Here is a 19,112-nt window from a genome sequence, read left to right as displayed (position 1 = left end):
TCTTATATGGTTCCATATAAATTTAAGAATCATTTTATAATTCTGAGAAAAATCACATGGTAGTTTGATAGGAATTACATTGAATTTTTAGAATACTTTGGGCAGTATGGATATATCAGTGATATTGATTCTTCCAGTCCATGAGCATTTGATGTTTTTTCATTTGTTTGTGCCATCTATTGTTTTAGACCATCCTTGCACTGCTATAAGGAAATACCTGAGACTGGGTAATTTATAAAGAGAAGAGGCTTAATGGGTGCATGGCTTCACAGGCTGTACGAGAAGCATGGCTGGAGAGGCCTCGAGAATCTTTCAATAATGGAAGAGGATGAAGGGAAAACAGGCATGCCTTACATGACCAGAACAGGGGGAAAATTGAGTGAGAAAGGTGCCACACTTTTTAAACAACTAGATCTCTTGAGGACTCACTCACTATCATGAGAGCAGCACTAAGGGGGAAATCCACTTCCATTATCCAATTACCTCCCACCAGGCCCTACCTCCAACATTGGGGATTGTAATTTGACATGAGATTTGTGTGGGGACACAGGTGCAAACCGTATCATTGTGTTCCTCTCCTCTCCTAAACCTCATGTCCTTCTTACATTGCAAAATAAAATCATCCCTTCTCAACAATCCCCCAAAGTCTTAACTCATTCCAACACTAACTCAAAAGTCCTCAGTCCAAAATCTCATCTGAGATAAGGCTAATCCCCTACATCTATGAACCTATAAAATCAAAAACAGTTTGTTACTCCCAAGATACAATGGGTGTATAGCCATTGTGTAAATACTACCATTCCAAAGTGGAAAAATGGCCAAAAGAAGGGTGCAACAAGCCCCATGCAAGTCTGAAAACCAGCAGTTCAGTCATTAAACCTCACAGCTCCAGAACAACTCCTTTGACTCCATGTCTGTCACCCAGAGCACACTGATGCAAGGGGTGGGCTCCCAAAGTCTTGGGTAATTCTGCTTCTGTGACTTCATAAGGTTCAGCCCCCACAGCTGCTATCATGTGCAGGCATTTAGTGTCTATGGCTCCTCCAAGTGCAGAGTTCAAACTGCTGGTGTATTTACCATTCTGGGGTCTGGTGTATGGTGGCCCTCTTCTCACACCCTCACTAGGAAGTGCCTCAGTGGGGACTGTGTGGAGGCTTCAATACCACATTTTCCCTCTGCATTGCCATAGAGGAAGTTCTCCTTGAGGGCTCCACTCCTGCATCAGGCTTCTGCTTGGACATCCAGGCTTTTCTATACATCCTCTGAAATCTAGACAGAGGCTTCCAAGCCTCAACTCTGGCACTCTGTGCACCTGCAAGCTTAACACTACATGGAAGCCACCAAGGCTTATGACTTGCACCCTCCAAAGTAGTGGCTTGAGCTGTACCTTGGCCCCTTTCAGCCACAGCTAGAGCTGAATTGCTTGGGATGTGGGTCCCAAGGCTGCACAGGGCAGTGGGGCCCTGGTCCCAGAACGTGAAACCATACTGTTCTCCTAGGCCTCTGGGCCTGTGATGCGAGGGGCTCCCACCCTGGTCTCTGAAATGACTTCAAGGTCTTTTCTCCATTGTCTTGGCTATCATCATTTGCCTTCCATTTAGTTATGCAAATTTCCACGGCCTGCTTGAATTCCTCCCTGAAAATGAGTTTTTCCTTCTACAACATGACTGGGCTGTAAAGTTTTCAAACTTTTGCACTGCATTTCCCTTTTAAATATAAGTTTTAGTTCTATATCACTTATTTGTTCATGAATATGAGCATAGGTTGCTAAAAACAAGCAGGCCACATCTTGAGTGTTGCTGCTTAGAAATTTCTTCTGCCAGATGACCTCAATCATCACTCTCAACTTCAAATTTCCACAGATCCCTAGATCAGGGGCACAATGAAGCCAACTTATTTGCTAACTTTCAACAAAAGTAGCCTTTTCTCCGGGTCACAATAAGTTCCTCATTTCCATCTCAGACCTCATCAGTCTGGCTTTTACTGTCCATATCACTATCAGCATTTTGGTCATAACAAGGCTCTAGGAAGTTCCAAACTTTTCCTCATCATCCTGTCTTTTTCTGAGCCTTCCAAACTGTTCCAACCTCTGCTCGTTACCCAGTTCCAAAGCTGCTTCCACATTTCCAGGTATCTTTACAGCAATGCCCCACTCCTGGTACCAATTTTCTGTATTAGTCTGTTCTTGCACTACTATAAAGAAACACCTGAGACTGGGTAATTTATGATGAAAAGAGGTTTAATTGGGTCACAGTTCCACAAGCAGTACAGGAAGCAAGGCTAGGGAGGATTCAGGAAACTTTCAGTTATGACAGAAGGTGAAGGGAAAGCATGTCTTACATTGCTGTAGCAGGAGAAAAAGAGAGAACAGACAGGTGCCACACACGTTTTATACAACCAGATCTCATGAGCACTCGTTCAATATTATGAGAACTAATCACCTCCCACCAGGTCCTACCACCAACATTGGGGATTAAAATTTGACATGAGATTTGGGTGTGGACACAGACCCAAGCCATGCCATCTATGATTTCTTTTATCAGTATTTTGTAGTTATCCTTGTAGACACCTTTTATATTTTTTGCTATATTCCTAGGTATTTTTTTTTTTTTTGGTAGCTATTACAAATGGGACTGAGTTCATAATTTTGTTATTTGCTTGAATGTTATTGGTATATAGAAATGCTACCAATTTTTGTACATTTATTTTGTATCCTGAGACTTTACTGAAGTTGCTAATCAAATCTCAGAGTCTTCTATAGGAGTCTTTATGGTTTTTGAAGAATACAATTATGTTTTCAGCGAGCAGAGGTAATTTGACTTCTTCAATCTGAATGCCCTTTATTTCTTTCTCTTGCCTAGTTGCTCTAGCTAGGACTTCTGGTACTATGTCGAATAGGAGAGCTGAAGGTAGGCATCTTTGTCTTGTTCTAGTTCTTAGAAGGAAAGATTTCACAGTTTCCCCAATCAGTATGATGCTTTCGTTTATCATATATGACTTTTATTATTTTGAGGTATGTTCCTTTCATTCCTAGTTTGTGGAGGGTTTCATTCATGACGGGATGTTTGGCTTAATCAAATGTTTTTTTCTGCATCTATTGAGTTGATTATATGCTTTTTGAATTTAATTATATTTATGTGGTGAATCACATTTATTGGGTTGTGTATATTGAACCATTCTCCCATCCCTGAGATAAAACCCACTTGATCATATTGCATTATTTTAATGTGCTATTGAATTTGGTTTGCTAATATTTTGCATCTGTGTTCATCAGAGAGGTTGGCCTATAGTTTTCCTATTTTTCTTGTCCTTGCATGGCTTTGTTATACGGATGATGCTAATTTCATAGACTGAGTTTGAAAGCATTACCTCTTTCTTGGTTTGTTAGAACAGTTTCAGGATTGGTATCAGTTCTTCTTTGTACATTTGGTAGAAAGCAGCTGTCAATGTGTCTGGTCCTGGACATTTTTTTCTTGGGAGTTTTTTTTAATTACTGATTCAATTTTACTACTCATTATTGGTCTGTTCATTATTTATATTTCTGGTTCAATCTTGGAAGGTCGTATGCTTCCAGGAATCTATCCTTTCACTCTAGTTTTTCTAGTTTATGAATGTATAGTTTTTCATAGTAGCCTCTGATGATCTTTAGTATTTCTGTGTTGTCAGCTCTAATGTCACCTTATCATTTCTGATTCTGCTTATTTGAATCTTCTCTTTTTTAGGTAATCTAGTTAGCAGTCTATTTTTTAAAAATTTTTTTCACAGAACCAACTTTTCATTTTATTGATCCTTTTTTTTGTCTTAATTTCATTTAGTTCCACTCTAGTCTTTGTTATTTGTTTTCTTCTGCTAGATGGGGTGTAGTTTGTTCTTCTTTTTCTATCTTCTCGAGTTGCAACACTAGGTTGTAATTTGAGTCATTTCTATCTTTTAAATGCATGCATTTATTGTTATATTCTTTCCTCTTAGCACTGCTTTGATTGTATCCCAGAGGTTTTCGCATGTTGTATTCTTATTTGTATTCCTTTCTAAAAAAAATTATATCTGCCTTAATTTTATTTTTGACTCAATGATTATTCATGAGAAGGCTGTTTAATTTTCATGTATTTGTGTATTTTTGAGAGTTCCTCTTGGAATTATAGTTATATCTATAAAATCTAGTTATATTCCATTATGGTCCAAGAGGATTCACAATATCATTTCAATTTTTAAAATAAAATTTATTGAGACACATTGTGGCTAGGCCCATGTCTTCTAGAGTCCAATTAAAGTCTGGCATTTCTTTGTTGATATTCTGCCTTAATCATCTGTCTATTGCTGTCAGTGTGGTCAGTGTGGTTTGAAGTCTCTCACTATTTTTGTATTAGTATCAATCCATTTTCTGAGGTCTAGCAGAATTTTTTTTAATGAATCTGGGTGCTCTGGTTTTTTAGTAGCTTGCTATATAGTCTTGTTATATAAGAAGAATTGAATCAATCTCTTTACATAATGACCTGTGTCTTAGTTCATTTTACATTGCTGTAAAAGAATACCAGTGGTTGGAAATTTATAAAGGAGTATCCTGAATTTTTGATTGTTTTTTATTTAAGCTATCTATTTTGTTGAATATTTTTTTCCTTTATTTTTTGTATCTTTTTTTGGATTTCCTTGCATTGGGCTTCACCTTTCTCTGGTCCCTCCCTTATTAGCTTAATAACTAACCTCCTGAATACTTTTTCAGGTGAGTCAGGGTTTTCTTCTTGGTTTGGATCCATTGTTGGTGAACTAGTGTGATTTTTGGTGAGTGTTGTTGAGCCTTGTTTTGTCATATTACCAGGGATGCTTTTCTGGTTCCTTCCCATTTGGGTAGGCTATGTCAAAAGGAAAGTCTAGGGCTGAAGGCTGCTGTTCAGGTTTGTTTTTTTGTTGTTGTTGTTGTTGTTGTTTTTTTTTTTTTTGTCACACAAGGTGTTCCCTTGATGTAGTATTTGCCCCCTTTTCCTGTGGTTGTGGCTTTCTGTGAGCTGAACTGCAGTGATTGTTGTCTCTTTTCTGGATCTAGCCACCCAGTGAGTCTATCCAGCTCCTGGCTGGTGCTGGGGGTTTCTACACAAAGTCCTGTGATGTGAACCATGTGTGGATCTCTCAGTCACGGATACCAGTGCCTGTTCTGGTGGAGGTGGCAGAGGGTGCAATGGACTCCATGTGAGTTTTTAGCTTTGGTGGTTTGATGCTCTATTTTTGTGCTGGTTGACTTCCTGCCAGGAGGTGGCACTTTCCAGAAAGCATCAGCTGTAGTAGTGTGGAGAGGGACTGGCAGTGGGTGGGCCCTGAATATCCCAAGATTATATGTCCTTTGTCTTCCACTACCAGGGTGGGTAGGGAAGGACCATCAGGTGGCGGTGGGGTTATGTGTGTCTGAGCTCAGACTCTTTGGGCAGGTCTTGCTGCAGCTGCTGTTGGGGATGGGGTGAGATTCCCCCTCACTGTAGTTGTGTACCTAGGAAGATTATGGCTGCCTCTGCTGAGTCATGCAGGTTGTCAGGGAAGTGGGGAAAGCCAGCAGTCACAGGCCTCGCCCAGCTCCCACACAAACTGAAGGGCTGGTCTTACTAATACCATGTCACCCAAAACGGCCCTGAGTATGTTTCCAGGCGGAGGGTGGGCTTGAAAACTCGCTGGAGGCTTTCTTCCCCCAGTTGTGAAGGAGAAGGACTTCAGTTCTTACGCGGCCGAATTCGCACCCTTTCCCAAGGTTTGGCCAGGAGGCTTCTCACCCCGCCCAAACCGTTACAAAGTTCGGCTACGGAAGTTCTTCTTACTGGTGGGGTTTTACCTTCTGCTCCTCTGCCTCCCTCCTGATGGATCCCTGTGGTGCCAGGCAGGAATGGGCTGCCTGGATTCAGTGAGCTCCCAGTGCCTCACTGCTGCCTCCTCCACCCCTGTATTTCGCTTGGCCGGGCTCTCTAACTTGACTCAGCTCCAGGTAATGTCCAGAACTTCTCCTCCAAACAGACCTTCAGCTTCTCTAGTGAGGGTGTGTGTTTGAAAAACGGGGGTCTCCCATTCCCACTTCCACAGTTGGGGCACTCGCAGTATTTGAGATCTCTCCTGGGTTCTGCAGGAGCAGTCTGCTGCCTTCAGAGGGTCTGTGGGTACTCTCAGGATTACTGATTTGTTCTTGCAGTGGATCTGGAGCTAAAATTCACAGTGCAAGCCTTTGCAATGCTGCTCTATCTGGAGCTGCAATCTAGTCCTGCCTCCTGTCTGCCATTATCTGCAGAAGCTCCAGGAATACATTTCAATGTGACATTTGGAGGGGACAAATATCCAAATGATAAAAACCATTTTTTTTTTTTTTTTACTGTTGTTGATTGAAAGTCTGTTTTATCCAATATAAGCATAGCTACTTCTTGCTTTTTGTTTCCATTTGTGTGAAATATATTTTTGAACCTTTAAATTTGTGTCTGCATTGTCTTTACCAGTTAACCAGGTTTTTTTTATAAGCAGTATATACTCTGATTCTGTTTTTTTTTTTTGTTGTTGTTGTTCGTTTGTTTGTTTTAATCCATTTCATCAACCTATGTTTTTAAGTGGAGCATTTAACCCACTTATGTTCAAAGTTAATATTGAAATGTGAGGTTTTGTTCCTGTCTTAATGTTAATTTTTACCTTGTTCCTTTGTAGTCTCAATTGTGTAATTGTTTTATAATATGTTAGTTTTAAACTTTTGTATGTTTTGATGATTGTGGGTAGTGACCTTTCACTACCATGTTTAGAAGTCCCTTGAGCATTTCTTGTAAGACTGGTCTAGTTGTAATGAACTCCTTTAGTGTTTGCTTAACTGGAAAAGGTTTTATTTCTCTTTTATGTATAAAGCTTAGTTTAGGTGAATATAATATTCTTGGCTGGAAGTTTTTCTTTTAGAATGCTGGAGGTAGAAACCCAGTCTCTTCTGTTTTTCTTTTAGGTTTTTGCTGAGAAGTCCACTGCTAGTCTGATAAGACTTCCTTCATTGGTGATAGACACTTCTCTCTTGCTGTTTTTGGATTTTTTTCCCTTCACATCGATTTGGGGTATTATGAAGACAATATACCTTGATGAGGTTCTTCTTGCAATATATCTTCCAGGAGTTCAGGTGTTCTCTGAGCTTCTTGCATCTGGAATTCTAAAACTCTAGCAAGACCAGGGAAATTTTCTTGAATTATTTCCTTAAATAGGTTTTTTATACTTTTTAGTTTTTTCTTCCTCTAGAATACCTGTAAATCGTACTTTGGATACTTTACATAATCCTTTATTTCACAAAAGCTTTGTTCATTTTTTAAAAATTGTTTCTCTTTATTTTTATCTGACTGGGTTAATTCAAAACATCTGTCATCCAGCTTTGAAATTCCTTCATCTGTTTAGCCTAACATATTGTTAAAGCTTTAAAATGTGTTTTATAATTTCTTCAAAAATTTTTTATTTCTATAAATTCTATTTTCATTTAAAAATATTTATGTCTTCTTTCATATTATTAATTGTTTTTTTCTGATTTATTTATGTTGGTTTTTAACTTTCCCTTGGATCTCATTGAGTTTCCTTCCAATCGATATTTTGAATTCTTTATCTCTATTTTGGAATTCTCATTTTGATTAGATCTATTGCTAGAGCGGTGGTGATGCTTTGTGGGGATCATAACACTATGTTTTTTTCATACTACCAGAGTTCTTACACTGGTTCCTTCTCACTGTAAAAACTGTCTCTTCTTATTTTTGAATTTACTTTCATTTGGATGGGACTATTTTTCCCTCAAATATGTGACTGTAATATTTGTTGTGCATGGTCATTTGGCTTCACTTCTATGTTGCTTCCAGGTGGCCAAGGCTCTGCATGAGTTCCTTCACTATAGATAGGTGTTGTCGAGTGGCTTTCTCAAACGCCTCTTGTACTAGTGATTTACTGGGCATATGAGCAGGCTTGCTGACTTCTGAAGTACCAGGATTGTGGAGGTCTCAGAAAGCTTATCTCTTTCCTCAATACTGTGTGCTTGTGTTAGCAGGTTTTGTATTGGGTTGTGCAGTTTAATTTGTAGGTCAGTAGGTGGCGTTTATGGCAAAAGCCACCTGCAGCTGAAACAGATGGGTATGTGTTTGATCTTTGTTTACTGTGAGGTGCCCTGTTGTTTCAGGTGATGGGTGCTGGGCGGGTCTGTGGAATGCTCAGGTGCCCTGAGTTCTTGTCCCCTCTAACCTCAGTGTGGGCTTGAGAGATAAAGATAGACAGAGCTGGACTACCATGCTTGCCCACAAATACCCCCAATGACAAGCAGCATAGGCACCAACTCTGATGGGGGTGGCAGTGGAAGTTCCTTTTGAAATGTACCAAGGTCTCCACACAGTGGGAGGGTGTGCACCAGCTTAACATCCAAGGGAAGCAGGGATAAGATCTGTTTTTCTATCCTACCTCTGTCCCAGGAATCATGACTCTTAATTCAGTTAGACACCATAGTCTATCTTCAGGCCACAATGCAGCTAGTAGTCACAGAAAATGATTGTATCACAGTTCTTCATGGAAATGGTTTCAGGGAGAATCCTCTTTCCTAAGCCTAATGCAAATATCTTTGTGGGTCACCTTTTCTCCAGTGCAAGAACACTGCTGCTTTGTGTAGAGACAGAAAGAGGCTGTACCTTTTGGCACATGTGGGTTGGTGCCATATGTGATGGTGTTGTCTGTCTGGGTCAGTCTGACCTCAGATGTTTGGGGGAGTGATCAGGTGCCAGTGGTGATTAAGTGGTCTAGGCAATCCCTCAATCTCCAGGCTCTTAGAGAGGCCCCCCAATAGTATGTTCTGTCCTAGAGGGACTAGATCAGGGACTGGACCAGAAGACTTTTCTTCACGTGCTGATTGTAATAGGGACATGTGGACTGGTTGTCAGGATACCAGTAGAATGCTAAGGCAGGAGAAGAGTAGCTGCACTGCAGGCTCACCACCAGGGAAGGTAGACCCCTCTCACTCGGAGATGTACAGGCAGGCAGCTGTGCGGGGGCATGACTTGCTCACACCTCTGTCTGGCCACAGTGGTTACAGTATCTGTCCCTGGTTGGTATAAAGGTGCCTGATCTCCCCACTCCCCTCCCAGCTCACTGGTGGCAGGAGTGGCAGTGTCAGCAGCAGCCCCAGGGCAGAACACAGGCAGATGGGACTGTCAAGGTGGTGCTGGGCAGCAGCTGTTCAGGGCTCAAGAGCTATAAGACTCTATGTGAATTCAAACAATTACTATAGGCAGCTTCCCATGTTTATCTGGAGGCCCGTGGGAGTCAAAAAGCTCTCCTGTAATCATGAATGATAAAACTCCCTGGCAAAAGTGTGGAGCATTGAGGGTTCCACATTCACCCCTTCTCAATGTCAGGGAACCTCGCCTGACTCCATATCAATCCCAGCTCAGCAGTTTGCCTGGTTTCACTCTCCTTTGCTTTCTATAATTCTCATTGCTTTCCCTGGTGAATTCCAGTGTTCTCCCTTAGATAATCAATTCTAAGTGTGAATATTTACTCACTATATTGATTCCTCTCCATGCAAGAGGTGCCCACTAGCTGCATCTAGTCATCTATCTTGAATCAAAACACTATTGTGATTTTAATTTTCATTTTCCTAATGGCTAATGATGTTGATTCCTTTTTTTCACGCCTTTATCTGCCATCTGTATATCTTCTTCAATTGAAATGTTTCTTCATGTCATTTGCCCATTCTTTTATTAGATTATTTTGGTTAAGTCTTTAGAGATTTTTAGAAAAACATATTCTACTTATTAGACCTTTCTGAAATACGAGGTTTGCAAAATATTAGTTCCCAAAATATAGCTTGTCATTTCATCCTATGATCAGGGTCTTTTGTAGACTAAAGTTTTATTTTTTATTTTGATGAAGTTCAATTTATGTATATTTTTTTTCTCTTAAGGACAATGCTTTTGGTGAAAAGACTAAGAAACCTTTACTTAGTCTTAGATTCTAAAAATTCTCTATTTTTTTAAAAAACGTTTTATATTTGTATATTTTTATTTGAATCTACTATGTATTTTGATTTAATTTTGTATAATGTGTGAGATGTAGGTTGAGGTACTTTTTATTTCTTTTCTCTTCTCTTCTTTATTTCTTATTTTTACATATATATATATATTTTGCCTATACATGTCTAGTTGTTCTGGCTCCATTTGTTGAAAAGTCTATCATGCCATTTAATTGTTTTTACACCTTTGTCAAAATCAGTTGAACATATACATGTGGCTCTATTTCCAGATTCTCTATTCTATTCCATTGATCTGAGTGTCTATCCCTCCACCAATACCAACAGTCTTTGGTACTGTAGCTACATAAGTCTTGAAATCAGGTGAGTGGGTCCTTCTTTCTTTATTCTTTCTTTTCAAATTGTTCTTGCTATTCTAGTTCCTTTGATTTTCCACATAAATATTAAAATAATTTCATCTATACTGTGAAGATTTTGCTGGAATTTTGATAGGCATGTCATTAGACCTGTAAATAAACTTGGGATGAACTAAAGTCTTTATTATTTTAGTTTTTAAATCCATAAACACCATATTTCTCTTAATTTATTTGACCATTTTATTTCTTATATTGTTCTTTTGTAGTTTTCAGCATACACACTTGTACATGTTGTTAGATTTCCAACTGAGTATTTCAACTTTTGAGAGATTATAAGTGGTATTATACTTTTAATTTTGATGTGCATATGTTTATTGGTAGTATATAGAAATGCAATGGATTTTTATATGTTGATATTGTATCTGCCATAGTGCTATTCATTTACTATTTCGAAGAGGAGTACTTTTTTTTGCAGACTGCTTAGGATTTTCCATGAAAACAATAATGTCATCTTCAAATTGACAGTTTTATGTTCTTTTCCTTGTTTTATTTCACTGATTAAAACTTCCTTCATTATGTTGAATAACAACAGTGAGAGTGAACACATAAAAATCCTTGTCTTAATCCCAATCTTAGGGAGTAGGTTATAGTTTTTGTAGATACTCTTTATCAGATTAAGAAATTTCTCCTCTATTACTATTTTTCTGATAATTTTATTCATAAAAATGTATTAAATTTTGTCAAATTTTTCTTTGCATCAATTTTATATTATCATGTGATTTTTCTTCTTTTGCTTGTTAAAACGGTTAATTACATTGATTGATTTTTGAACATTGAACCAATCTGGCACTCACAAAATAATCCTCACTTGGTCATGGTGTATAATTATTTGTATACATTGCCAAATTTTGTTAATATTTTGGTAAGGAATTTTCTTCAATCTTCATGTAGTTTTGGTATTTTGGATTTATTTTCAACTATAAATTTTATAGTTTTCTCTTTTTTTGTATTACCTTTGTCTGCTTTTGTAACAAAGTAATTCTACCTTCATAAAAGGAACTGAGTAGTGTGATTTAAATTATGTGGTTAATTCACTGAATAGTTATAAAACCGTTGAGATTATCTATTACATATTGAGTGGGTTGTGGTAGTTTGTGTTCTTCAAGGACTTCAGCCATTTCATCAAAATTGTCAAGTTTATGTGTGTGGAGTTGTTTTTAGTAGTACTTATTATTCTGATGCCTGCAGGTATGTATTTATATTCCCTCTAACACTGTTAATGATGATAATTTGTGTTTTCATTCTTTTCTCTTTGGTAGCCTTGCTAGAGGTGAATCAATTTTATTCATCATTTCAAAAATATACTACTTACTTCACTGATTTTATCTATTGTTTCCCTGATCCAATTTAACTGACTTCTACTCTTATTTTTATTATTTTTCTGTCTGCTTGGTTTTATCTTTTTATGCTCTTCTTTCTACAGGTTATTTGGGTGGAAGCTTAAAGATTTGAGACTTTCTCTATTTTAAGGTATGCATTCAATGCTATTCATTCCTCTCTAAATAATGTTTTATTTGTGTCCCACAAATTTTATGTCACATTTTTAAAAATTAAGTTTACCGAATTCTTGTATTACATTTGAGACTTTTGTTAGGCCCATAAACTGCTTAGAAATGTGCTGTTTTCTTTGCAAGTATTTGTATATTTTTCTGTTATATTGCTCTTGTTGAACTCTAGTTTGATTTCATTGTGGTCAGAGAACACTCTCTGTATGATTCAATTTTTTAAAATGTGTTGAAGTTTGTTTCATAGATCAATATATAATCTATTTATGTTCTGTGAACACTTGAAAAGAATGCTGTATAAATGTAGATTAGATCATGTTGGTTGATAGTGTTTGTGAGTTCTTTTATAATGCTGCAAATTTTGTTTTTAGTTGTTTTCTTAATTATCGAGAGATATATGTTGAAATATCCAACTAAAACTGTACTATAATTATAACTTTTTCTATTTCACAGTTAAATTCTATTAATTTTTGCTCCATATATTTTTTATCTCTGTTACTAGGTGCATACACATTTAGGATTGCTATGTCTTCTTGGTGGATTTCTTAATTGTGGTGTAATGTCCATTCTATTTCTTTGCTCTGGAGTCTATTTTACCTCATATTAATATAGCCGTTCCTACTTTCATTACTTAATACATAATATACCTTTTTTCTATCATTTTACTTTCAATCAGTCAACATTATTCCCATTTGGAATGGCTGTATTTACCCAATGCCTGTACTCTCATTGCCTCTAGGAAGTAACTAACTTGCTTTTGATTTTACAGGCTCATAGGTGGAAGGGACTTGCCTTGTCTCAGGTGAGACTTTGGATTTTGGACTTTTGAGTTAATGCTGAAATGAGTTAATACTTTGTGGGACTATTGGGAACTTGTGATTGGTTTTGAAATGTGAGGACATGAGATTTGGGGGGAACCAGAGGTGGAATGATATGGTGTGGCTATGTCCCCACTTAAATCTCATCTTGAGTTGTAACTCCCACAATTCCCATGTTCCATGAGAGGAACCCAGTTGGAGGTAATTGAATCATGGGGGCGGTTCTTTCCTATGCTATTCTCCAGATAGTGAATAAGTCTCATGAGATCTGATGGTTTTAAAAATGGGAGTTTCCCTGCATAAGCTTCTCTCTTTGCCTGCTGCCATTCATGTAAGATATGACTTGTTTCTCCTTGCCTTCTGCCACCCCAGCCACGTGGAACTGTAAGTCCATTAAAGCTTTTTCTTTTGTAAATTGCCTAGTCGAGTGTGTCTTTATCAGCAGCATGAAAATGGACTAATACAATGACTTAACAAACTATCTTGGTTGGGTTACTAATTCATGGTGTTTGTCAAATAAAAATAAGAAAAGTAAGGTGGAACTTTTAAAGCTGCTATATTATCAGAGAATTCTCAAACTTGGTAAGTAACATGTACTTATTCAATCCCTAAACCAGTAGATTTCAGATTTGAGCATGCATCAAAATTACCTTGTTAAACTACGGATCCCTAGGTACCAGAGTTTCTGATTCAGTAGATCTGAAGTAGGCTCAAGAATCGGCATTTCTAACAAGTTCCCAGATGATACTGGTGCTGTTTGTCCAGGGGCCATACTTCGAGAACCACTGACCTAAGTCAATCTCTAGTTCCTAGAGGCACCGAGAGAAAGCACGCTGCTAATGAGAGCAGCTTTATTAAGATAATCCAAATGCCTATCTCAGATGTGCCCATGGAGGAAAATGAACATACTCCAAGGAAGCAAAACCAGAGGCTCACAGGTCAGGTGATTGAGGGTCTCATTCTTATTGCTAGGGCAATACATCCTATTCCAGTCCAGAAGTGTATCATGTTTTATGGACTGAGGACCACGGAGTGTTATTTCCCATTGTCTCATAATCCAAATGATAAATTTTATTGCAATAATTTTGTTCTCTCTCCACCACTGCATGTTGAGGTAGTTAAAATTTTGCTCCTTTTTTATGAGGCATAGACAAGTTGATTCTAAAGTTCATATAGAAAAATAAACACAGAAGAATGGCTAAGAAAACACTGAAAAGGAAGGTCTTGAGGCAGGAGAGAACTAGCCCCGTTAGATATTTAAGCACTCTACCAGAAAACCTCCATAAGTCAAACAGAATAGCATTGGAACATTGTACAGATAAATCAATGTGATAGAATAATAAGTTCAAGGGAAAAAAAAGCCAGCTACATATAAAAATGCAGTGTATGGGAAGGGTAGTATTTCTAAAATCACTTTGGAAAAGTTAGTGTTTTTACAACTGGTGCTAGAAAAACTAGATAGCCATTTGGAAAAGGATACAATTAGATACAGTCCTAACACCACACAAGAATAAAACCGAAACAGATGATAGAGCTAAATGTAAAGTATAAAACTATACAAATAGTAGAAGAAAGCATATTATTCTATAATTTGCATATTGAGAAAAGCTTTCTAACTATAAGTAAAAATCCGGATAGAATAAAATAAAAATATAGTTTTGATTACATAAAACAAGTTTGAAAAATTTGCATGTAGAAGTACCATAAGTAAAAAAAAATGACAAATCTGTGAGAACAAATTTGCAACATATATCAGAGATAAATGGTTAACAGCCCTAATTTACAGAAAAGACTTTTCAAAGTTGAGGAAAATAGACCAAAATCTTTTTTTTTATTTATACTTTAAGTTCTGGGTTACATGTGCAGAACGTGAAGTTTTGTTACATAGGTATACATGTGCCATGGTGGTTCACTGCACCCACCAACCCGTCACCTACATTAGGTATTTCTCCTAACGTTATCGCTCCCCTAGCCTCCCACCCCCCCCAACAGGCTCCCTGTGTCCATGTGTTCTCACTGTTCAACTCCCACTCAGGAGTGAGAACATGCGGTGTTTGGTTTTCTGATCCTGTGATAGTTTGCTGAGAATGATGGTTTCCAGCTTCATCCACGTCCCTGCAAAGGACACGAACTCATCCCCTCTCATGGCTGCATAGTATTCCATGGTGAACATGAGCCACACCCTCTTATTCCATTCTACCATTGATGGACATTTGGGCTGGCTCCAACTCCTTGCTACTGTGGACAGTGCCACATCTTATAGACACAAAAATATGAAAACATACTCAACCTCACTCATAATAAGAAAAATACAAACTAAAACTACAATGAAGTGCCATTTCTTACTCTGTAAGTTGGCAAAAATATCAATGAGGCTAGGGAAAATCAGGTGCTCTCATATACTGCTGGGAAAGATATAAAATGGCATAATACTTATGGAGGGGATTTTGGCAATAGCTAACAAAATTACACATGTACTTATTCTCCAATAGAGCAATCTCAATTTCAGAAATTTCTTAAAATGATACATCAGCAGTATGAAAATGTATACACATAAGGTTATTTATTGCAGCATTATTTGTAATTGTGAATTATTGGAAATTACCCGTCAAAGCACAGGAGTTTAGTTGGATAAACTATAGCACATATACACAATTAAGTACTATGCAGCTTTAAAAATGTATAAGGAAGCATACATATACATTTGCTTATCTTTGGATTAACACATAAAGCATGAACCCCAAAACAATGAAGTTGGTTACCTACAAGGAGTATGGGAAAATGGGGTGGGGAAGACAAAGAAGAAAGTGATAGTTCTCTGAGTATACCTTTCTGCATGGTTTTTACTTTTGAAAATATGTTAATATCTTCTACATATTCAAAAAAACAAATCAGTAAGAATAGAAAAATAGGGCTAAAACTGAAATTAAATGTAAACAAATAAACCGAACTAAATTTCAAATGCAAAACACAATGATACTGAAGAGAAACTACAACAAAACTTATCTATAAGTCAGCCATCATCCCTCCCTGAGGGAACTATAAATCACCTAGTTCTTTGTTCTGAAGTTACATTACAGAGATGGATCATAATTCAGGTATTCTTTTCGGGTAATGGTGGTATATGCATTATATGTAGGCATAGGCATTTAAAAATTGTACATATGGGAAGGATACTGAGTAGCCAAAAGGAGAATCGGAAATTTAGTTTGCTATCCACCACCTATTTGACCTTATTCTGGTTACAATGCATTACTTTCCTTCAGAGGCATCACCCCTTTTCCCCCTTTCAGTTCAATTATTTCTTACAGAGTTGACTCAACCCCGAGGAGCTACACATGAGAGAGGAGGTAAAGTTTTGACCTGCTATTTCCATCTTGCTATTGTAATGCCTGAGAATGGGCCAGCCAAACTGAAAACAGATCTGAGAGATGGAGAAGAAAATGTCCCCATGACTTTGACTAAGATATGAATCCGCCAGTAATCCCCTATGCTTTTTAAACCAGTTTAGCTACGGAACTGGTACTTGCAACCAAAAAATGTCCTAATGGATTTGTTGCAAAATCATGGTTAAAGACATTATCCAGTTCCATGCCCCTTGTATAAGGTTCTTCTTTTTTAAATACTTTAAAAATCTTAGTATCAGCAAAAAGTATCTGTTGAAGAATTAGCATTCTTCCTCTCACATAATTACGTAACCTGCTAAATTTCTCTTCTTGCCTTTCCTGTCAGGAAGCTCAGAGTTAAATTAATGTTCAAGTAAATTCCTTATTATCCCTGGCTCTTGGCATACTTTTTTGTTTTTCCTTTAATTTTCATGATTTTATGTTTCACTTTAGCATCCTTATTGTATATAAGGCTGTTACCATAAACAACCTTGAATCTCTTTTAGAAAGAGAATAAAATCAGTGTCTGGCACAGAAACAGAATACACATTTGTTCAGAAAAAAAAAAGTGAAAAAATACTATTAGCGAAGTATTTTTGTCAGAAATGGAACAATCAGAGATGTCACATATGGTGGTGTACCTTACAATACTTTCCTAAAAAAAAAAAAAAAAGTGTAGATCACCGTATCTACATTCGGAAAATATACCATATGTATCTGAGAGTCTTAAAGCAAAAGGAAAGAAAAAGGCAAAACCTGGGTTCTAACCTATGCTTAGGCATGGAGGTGGGCCAGAGGGATGAGGAAATAACAGACCTACAAATAGGCTGCTTTGTGCTTGGGTAGAGTAGGTTCTAGTTCTGGAAGAAGCCAATAGTAAAAGAATGTAAACTCCATCTTCAGAAATATGTCCCCAGCAGTTTCAATCTGTTTGTTCAAGAGGACATGTGGGGAATCATGGGAGAAGCAAATTGTGGTCTGATACTTCTATCTTTCACTTTGAGGTACTTAGAGGGTACCTCAAAGTTAACCATCCTAGCTAACACGGTGAAAACCCGTCTCCACTAAAAAATATAAATAAATAAATAAATAAATAAATAAATAAATAAATAAATAAATAAGCCGGGCATGGTGGCAGGCGCCTGTAGTCCCAGCTACTCGGGAGGCTGAAGCAGGATGGTGTGAACCCGGTAGGCAGAGCTTGCAGTGAGCCAAGATCGCGCGACTGCACTCCAGCCTGGGCGGCAGACGGAGACTCCGTCTCAAAAAACAAAACAAAACAAAACAAAACAACAACAACAAAAAAACCCTGTATCATGTTTAGTTTGGTAAGCCTAAATTATTTAAAGGTCTCATTGACCAAAAAAATGCATTACCTATTTTGGTAGCTAATGCTTAAAATAAAACTGCAGAATGTAAGAATAAGTTTCTTAAACTATTAGGTATAAATAGTGATCAGATATTTTATTAAGGGGTTGTGAGATGTAAGACATAGCAAAAGCAGAAAAGAGATTAAAAAGAGGTGGCCAGTAGGAAAGCAATTTTTGCACACTTACCAAAGTTGGCCTAGTGTCAGTCCTGTTTACCTTAAGAAGTTGATTGAGAGAAGCAGAAGTAGTACATGGCGCTCTCAATCACCAGGCTCCAAATGCATTTTTGACCCGCATATGAAATAAAATTTCTGTGTATAAGTATAGCTGTTATAAATTAACATGGCATACACATGTGACTTTTTTCATAAATTTCTGTTACTCTACTTGATTCTGAGCTTTAAAAATTTTTGCCAATCTTTAGACTAATTTTTTTTTATTTTTTTGCTGTAGAAAAGGTTGTCACCTTATCTAACTTGCAAATGCATTTTCCTGATAAGTCCTAAAAATACTGTAAGCTTTAATGTTCATTTTATTGAATTTCCTTGCCTTATGAGAATATTAGAAGAGTAAGTGGGAAAAATACTAGAGTTTAGGATATATCAGGGTATATGCATAAAAAACCAATATCCTGAAACACCTGTTACATCTGGCCCCTGAAGAAGGTATATCATTTCCAATGAATTCTGCAATTAGCTGTATGTGTTTAATAAAAGCAGACACAAAATTTTATATCCAAAAATGATCAAGCAAGGTCAATGGTTAAAATGTTAGAAAGTTGCAGCCTTTTTATTTAGTACCCAGAGAATGCCAGTAATTTAACACATCTTGATAATTGTTGCTCACAGAGTTTTGACAAGAACAAAAATAAATATAACTTCTACGCCTTCTTTGGCATGTTGTAAATTCAGAATGATAGCCATTTATTTAGCAGCATTGTGAGAAAAAAAAAACATTGTAAAATGCACTACTGGATTTGGTCTTACATGATAAAAAATGTAGTATAATAAATGAAAACTTTAATGTCAAAAAACCCAATGGTTTAAAGAAAACATTAATAAAATAAATGGAACATAAAATTCATAATATAGTCAGAAAAATAAAATTGTTTTTGAACATTGGGGATTGTTTAACTGCAGCTTTTAAGTTTTAAGTACATGTAAATCAAATGTACACACTTTTATTTAATGCCATTTCAGTCTTCAGAAATGCAATGAAATGTCAGTGTGTGTATATATATACTGTATATATATATACTATATATAGTATATATATACTATATTTAATATCAGAAATAAGTTTAGGAATTCAAAAGTGCTTGGGATGTGTTGGCAAACTAATTTTTTAAAAATGTGGCTACAGCAAACTGTGGTCGCTTCATAAAGCCTATGTAACTCTCCACTATCAACAGTACTTCCTGTTTTTTTTTTTTTTTTTTTTTTTTAATCAAACAGAAAAATCACCTTCTCCCTTTTTTGTACTATGGAATTTAATGCAAGATAAATTCTAACTTCCAAACCATGCTGGCATTTGGATATTTGAGGTTTCATGTGTAACTTTTTAAATCGCTGTTTCTTTTCTTTCTTTCTTTTTTCTTTTTTTCTTTTCTTTTTTTTTTTTTTTTTTTTTTTT

The 19,112-nt window shown here is 36.9% G+C and overlaps 1 long non-coding RNA gene across 1 annotated transcript; it reads right to left on the bottom strand.

The window, feature by feature from the left end:
• Positions 1-18,242: 18,242 nt before the first annotated feature.
• Positions 18,243-18,949, bottom strand: LOC111536464. The gene is made up of 2 exons (XR_002729742.2): positions 18,758-18,949; positions 18,243-18,721 (listed from the first exon to the last, which is right to left on the bottom strand). It is a non-coding gene; the product is annotated as an uncharacterized LOC111536464 (long non-coding RNA).
• Between the last annotated feature and the right edge of the window lie 163 nt (positions 18,950-19,112).

This window comes from Piliocolobus tephrosceles, chromosome 12 (assembly GCF_002776525.5).
Source record: "Piliocolobus tephrosceles isolate RC106 chromosome 12, ASM277652v3, whole genome shotgun sequence".
NCBI classification, from domain to species: Eukaryota; Metazoa; Chordata; class Mammalia; order Primates; family Cercopithecidae; genus Piliocolobus; species Piliocolobus tephrosceles.
The sequence above is the reverse complement of the archived record's forward strand: the minus strand, read 5'-3'. Positions and strand labels throughout refer to the sequence as shown.